The following is a 6,000-nucleotide window of genomic DNA, read 5'->3' as shown; positions in this document are numbered from 1 at the left end:
CATAGGGGGCCTATTTTTTAAAAAAAACAAAACTTAAAATTCAAATACAGTGGTACCTCTACATACAAAGGTAATTCATTCCAGGGCCATGTTTGAAAGTCAAAATGTTCGTATATCGAGAAAGATTTTCTCATAATTTCATTAATTAATACCTGTCAACCCGAGGCTGTTGGCAATCTAACAAATAGTGACATATGCCCTGACAAATTGGTGACTAATCTTACAAGGTCGTATAGTGGGGAAAATAAATATTTAGTCAACCACCAATTGTGCATGTTCTCCTACTTGAAAAGATTAGAGAAGCCTGTAATTGTCAACATGGGTAAACTTCAACCATGAGAGACAGAATGTGAAAAAAAAAAACAGAAAATCACAATGTTTGATTTTTAAGGAATTCATTTCCAAATTAGAGTGGAAAATAAGTATTTGGTCACCTAAAAACAAGCAAGATATCTGGCTGTCAAAGAGGTCTAACTTCTTCTAACGAGGTCTAACGAAGTCTAAGGAGGCTCCACTCGTTACCTGTATTAATGGCACCTGTTTGACACATGTCCACAGACTCAGTCAAGTCATACTCCAAACTCCACTATGGCCAAGACCAAAGAGCTGTCGAAGGACACCAGAGACAAAATTGTAGACCTGCACCAGGCTGGGAAGACTGAATCTGCAATAGGTAAAATGCTTGGTGCAGGGGTCGCGTTAACCGAATATTTTCCGTCGTTGACCGATTTTTTAAAACGGTGACGGAAAAAAACTGAAGTCCACCTGTCATTTTGACAGGTTGCAATTCACACCCCAGACCACAGGGTGGCGAGTGAGCATATTAATTAGCTATTGTCTCTCTTGATGCATGACTTGATGCATGACGTCGTTGGCCTTACTCTGAAAAATGTCAAGGCAACTGAGTGTCCGAAGTTTCTTCAAAAAGCCCCAAAACGACGATGGTGTTGATAAAAGAGGTGAAAAAACAGGGACTGCACAAGCGGGCATGCAATTCAAGTCCATGCGCACCAGGAAGAAGGTGTAAGACTCCGTTCAGGCCACAGCAGGTGAACTGTTAATTTCATTGTTCCATATGTAGCCTTACCTACTGGGGCCACAGTCAGCTGTTTTTGTCACTGCGGAGAAAAAGTTACATATTCATCTGCTTGATGTGTGATGGCACGGTGTGGATTCTCTGTGAAGCTTGTCCGGACAGAATATTAATTTAAAATGAATGAAAACTAAATACTATTAAATATGCTGAAGCGGTATGCAATGTTAAAAGTCTTGTTAGCTCGAACTGCTGTGTCGAGCCGCTGTAGCTCTGCTGCTCTCTGTGAACTTTATTCAAGCCGGAATGCGCGCGGCTCTTAAGTGTCTCTGTCACGTGACTGTGTCGTAGCTGCTAACGCGCTCGGCCAAATGGACACACAAGTACGGAAGGTGAATTATGCCAAACAAAGGGTCACCACAATGTCATTATCATCATTTCAAAAATTTAAGTGACGGGTAAAAATAGATTATGACCGGATTTTTATGACCCTGTCAGTCAAAATGACAGACAACGAAAAAGTCTAGCGCAACCTCTGGCTTGGTGTAAAGACATCAAATGTGGGAGCAATTATTAGAAAATGGAAGACATACAAGACCACTGATAATCTCCCTCGATCCGGGGCTCCATGCAAGATCTCACCCCGTGGCGCCAAAATGATAAGAAGAACAATGAGCAAAAATCCCAGAACCACACGGGGGGACCTAGTGAATGATCTACAGAGAGCTGGGACCAGAGCAACAAAGGCTACTATCAGTAACACAATGCGCCGCCAGGCACTCAAATCCTGCACTGCCAGACGTGTCCCCCTGCTGAAGCCAGTACACGTCCAGGCCCGTCTGCGGTTCGCTAGAGACCATTTGGATGATCCAGAAGAGGACTGGGAGAGTGTGGTACGGTCAGATGAAACCAAAATAGAACTTTTTGGTAGAAATACAGGTTCTCGTGTTTGGAGGAGAAAGAATACTGAATTGCATTCGAAGAACACCATACCCACTGTGAAGCATGGGGGTGGAAATATCATGCTGTGGGGCTGTTTTTCTGCAAAGAGACCAGGACGACTGATCTGTGTAAAGGAAAGAATGAATGGAGCCATGTATCGGGATATTTTGAGTGAAAATCTCCTTCCATCAGCAAGGGCATTGAAGATGAGACGTGGCTGGGTCTTTCAGCATGACAATAATCCCAAACACACAGCCAGGGCAAAAAAGGAGTGGCTTCGTAAGAAGCATTTCAAGGTCCTGGAGTGGCCTAGCCAGTCTCCAGATCTCAACCCCATAGAAAATCTGTGGAGGGAGTTGAAAGTCCGTGTTGCCCAACGACAGCCCCAAAACATCAATGCTCTAGAGGAGATCTGCGCGGAGGAATGGGCCAAAATACTAGCAACAGTGTGTGAAAAGCTTGTGAAGAGTTACAGAAAACGTTTGGCCTCCATTATTGCCAACAAAGGCTACATACAGTGGGGAGAACAAGTATTTGATACACTGCCTATGGGAAAACCCATTGGCAGTGTATCAAATACTTGTTCTCTCCACTGTAACAAGGTATTGAGATGAACTTTCGGTACTGACCAAATACTTATTTTCCACCATGATTTGCAAATAAATTCTTTAAAAAGTGATTTTCTGTTTTTTTTTTTCTCCCACATTCTGTCTCTCATGGTTGAGGTATACCCATTTTGACAATCACAGGCCTCTCTAATATTTTCAAGTGGGAGAACTTGCACAATTAGTGGTTGACTAAATACTTATTTGCCCCACTGTATATAGCGTGCAATGAAAAAAAAAACCTGAATTTTTAAAATAATATGAATTCATTGGTAATATTGTAACATATAACCTGGTGCAATCAAAGAACAATCAATATCTTCAGCTACATCATGATTACTAAAATTTAACAGTGACTTTTGTTATAATTGTATGTAGCGCTTTTGGCAATTTCTATCATGTCTTTTGCTGGCTGCACTTCATGGCACTTCAGCTCGCAATTTAGTTTGACTTGAAGGTAGTTCGTTAGTGTGTCCAATTGTAAATTTAAAGGTCAATTGATAAAATTAACTTACCGATGCAATTTTTGAGTCAGGGAACATTTCTTTTGCTAATTCTGAGAAGTAATCAGCAATACTTGCCGACAAATTGTGTTTGGCAATAAACTGGCAGAATAAAATCTCCGCTTTCGTCACTTTTCATTCTGCAGACTTCATCTTTATGACCAGTATTGTTAATCTTACTTTTAAAAAGTAATTATTACAGTTACAAATAACTTCTCCCAAAAAGTTATTGAGTTAATATCTCAGTTACCTGAATGTAAGAGTAATTAGTTACTTGGCAAAGTAACTGGTGTTACCTTTCATGTTCATTTTTTTCATCCTCCCTCCCCAAAAAAAAACAAAACAAAACAAAACAAAAAAACATAGTAACCTTTGCTATGATTGGAAGTCATTTAATGTTGTGAATCAACCGTTAAAGTTGTTAAAATTGCTCCTGTTTTTGCATTAGTTCCCTTCTGTCTACTTTCGACATGTGAAAGTTTTATAACTGTTTCATCATTTAAAGATAGATTCAAGTCAAGATTTTGCCAATTTAGGAGTATTTTAGATAAAAAGGTACTTAGGTTAGCTAGGAAGGTTCACTACAACAGAAGAAGTCTACTGCTTTAAAATGGCGGCTGTTTACCAACGCCGCAGAGTCTGTCATTTCACATGTAGTTCTATATGCATGTGATATATATACTGTAGGCGTAGATTGTAGGCTGTCGGCTACAGTCAGGTAGTAGTGGAGCCACCTAGCCTAGCATCGCGTTTGCTACAGCGTCACAACAAACACTGTTCTCTCTCCGTGTCTCTGACTCTTCTCACGTCATTCAACCAACATAACGCATAGTAACGCACAGTCTCGTTGCCGAAACGGTGACAAAATCCGAACGGAGAAAAAAAAACGTAATGCATGAAAAACGTACAGATTTTGAACGCACGGCGTACACATTTAAAAATCAGTGCTCACTTGTACAAATTACGCCGAAACCGTACAACTTGACAGGAATGTTAAGTCGTTCCACAGCCCGAAAACCTACACTAAATCCTTAATAAATACTGTTGGTACAACTACAAATGGCAATTACACATAGCAAATAAAAAACTTATGAATAAAAATCAAAATAATATTGTGATAATAATAATTCCTGTCTGGTAATGTAACGAATCGCATTCTAATGTAGCGGACGTTTTTTGCGTGCTGCACCTGAACGTACGATGACATCGAGAGTACGGTAGAGATTTTACCTTATATTTTAATGTTTTGTTGCTGGCGTCAACTACGGCGGACAATAGGCGTGTTGTGTTGCACAAGTTCTGAAATAACTGATTAAAAACCTGACGAAGCTGGCGATTTCTTTGGCGATGTTACCATAATAATAATTGTCACCTTAACTTATAAAGACTGGCTAACGGAGGTCGGAGGAGGTTGAGATCATAGACATTCTACGGCCGTATTGTCGAGCCAGTTCACTGATGCGCACACCACGCTCATGCTTTTCTATCATTTCCATCTTCATTTCAATGGTAAGCGCCACCTTTTTCCTTATTCACCACCTGCACTTACCTTGGTACCTATGTTTTCTCTCACAAGAAAATCCGCTGTACGTCTGTCCTCAGGCAAAACAAAAAAACTGCGGCGCTGTCATAAATCGTCGTATTTAGAGCATGACGTCGGATCTAGAAACAAATGGCGAGTCAAACTTTATGTCCGACGTCGAAAAGATCATATGTCAAGGTACCACTGTATTTTCAAAACCAAAGCTGCTAGCGACCTAAAACCAAAACAGGCACCTCCATTAGGTAATATGAGTCTCCATGGACAGCGGCATAAAAAATACAAAGTCGTTCCCTAATAAAATCACGATTAATCATTTTTTACATCAGTATAACAAAACTTAAAATGGTCATATAATTCTCAGATATTACGCTAGATGCACAAAAATAGCCAAATGCAGAGACAATCACCTATATTTTCAGGACCAATAGCAATATATAGAGTGTATCACAAAAGTGAGTACACCCCTAGCCTTTCTGCAGATATTTAAGCATTTTTTTTCACGGGGCCCGATGTATGGGGGGGCCGGGGTGGGCAAGGCCCACCCAGACGTGAGTCGTGCCCACCCAATCAAAATGTCAGGAATATCTATTGTAGCGTCGCACTGGATATAGAGAACGCACGGAGAGTTGGGCTCACCTCCTTTTTTTTTGCAGGATTAACGGTTACTGTTGGCCGCAACCACGCCAAACAAGCAATCCCCTAAACAAGCTGTTTTTCCAACCTCGACTGTTATCCGCGCGCTTCCTCTCTCTCCTCCAGACACATTCTTGCGGTCGGACATCCGGGCATTAATGACGTCACCAGCCACAACAAAGCGTCACCATATTGAAATGGGGGCAAAACACGAGTCACAAGCAGTTGCTCTGTCGTGCATTGTAGTACAAACGCGTTGAACTTTTGTCTTATTTGCGGTCTATTTTTCCGTCGGAATGACTAAAAGTTGTCGTGTTGCGGGTTGTAACACAAGGAAGAGTTTGGAGCCGCATTTGAAGTTCTTCATTTTCCTCGTGACAAGCAAATGGCTGAAAGCAATCAATCGAGGAACAGTAAAAGAAGACAGTTCTGTGGACCATTCTAGCAAGTGGGAACCTAAATCCAGGAACATTTACGTTTGCAGCCGACATTTTATTACTGGTGAGTAAACTTTAATCGATTTTTTTTTGCCCCAATTAGCTGCCAGGATTCAATAGACTAGGCAGTGGTTATTATTACCGTAACCGACAACTCGCAAAGTATTATTTTTCTTTTGCCGTGAACTGCTCTGATCGGTCAATCGGTATATTATTGGCCTGGTGGGAATTGGTTATTTTGCCGTGACGTGTTCACGGCTAAATAATGCTTGGAGACGAATTACCGGTTACGGTAGAAATAATC

The sequence above is a fragment of the Corythoichthys intestinalis genome, chromosome 12 (assembly GCF_030265065.1).
Source record: "Corythoichthys intestinalis isolate RoL2023-P3 chromosome 12, ASM3026506v1, whole genome shotgun sequence".
Lineage (NCBI taxonomy): Eukaryota > Metazoa > Chordata > Actinopteri > Syngnathiformes > Syngnathidae > Corythoichthys > Corythoichthys intestinalis.
This window is presented reverse-complemented; position numbering follows the sequence as displayed.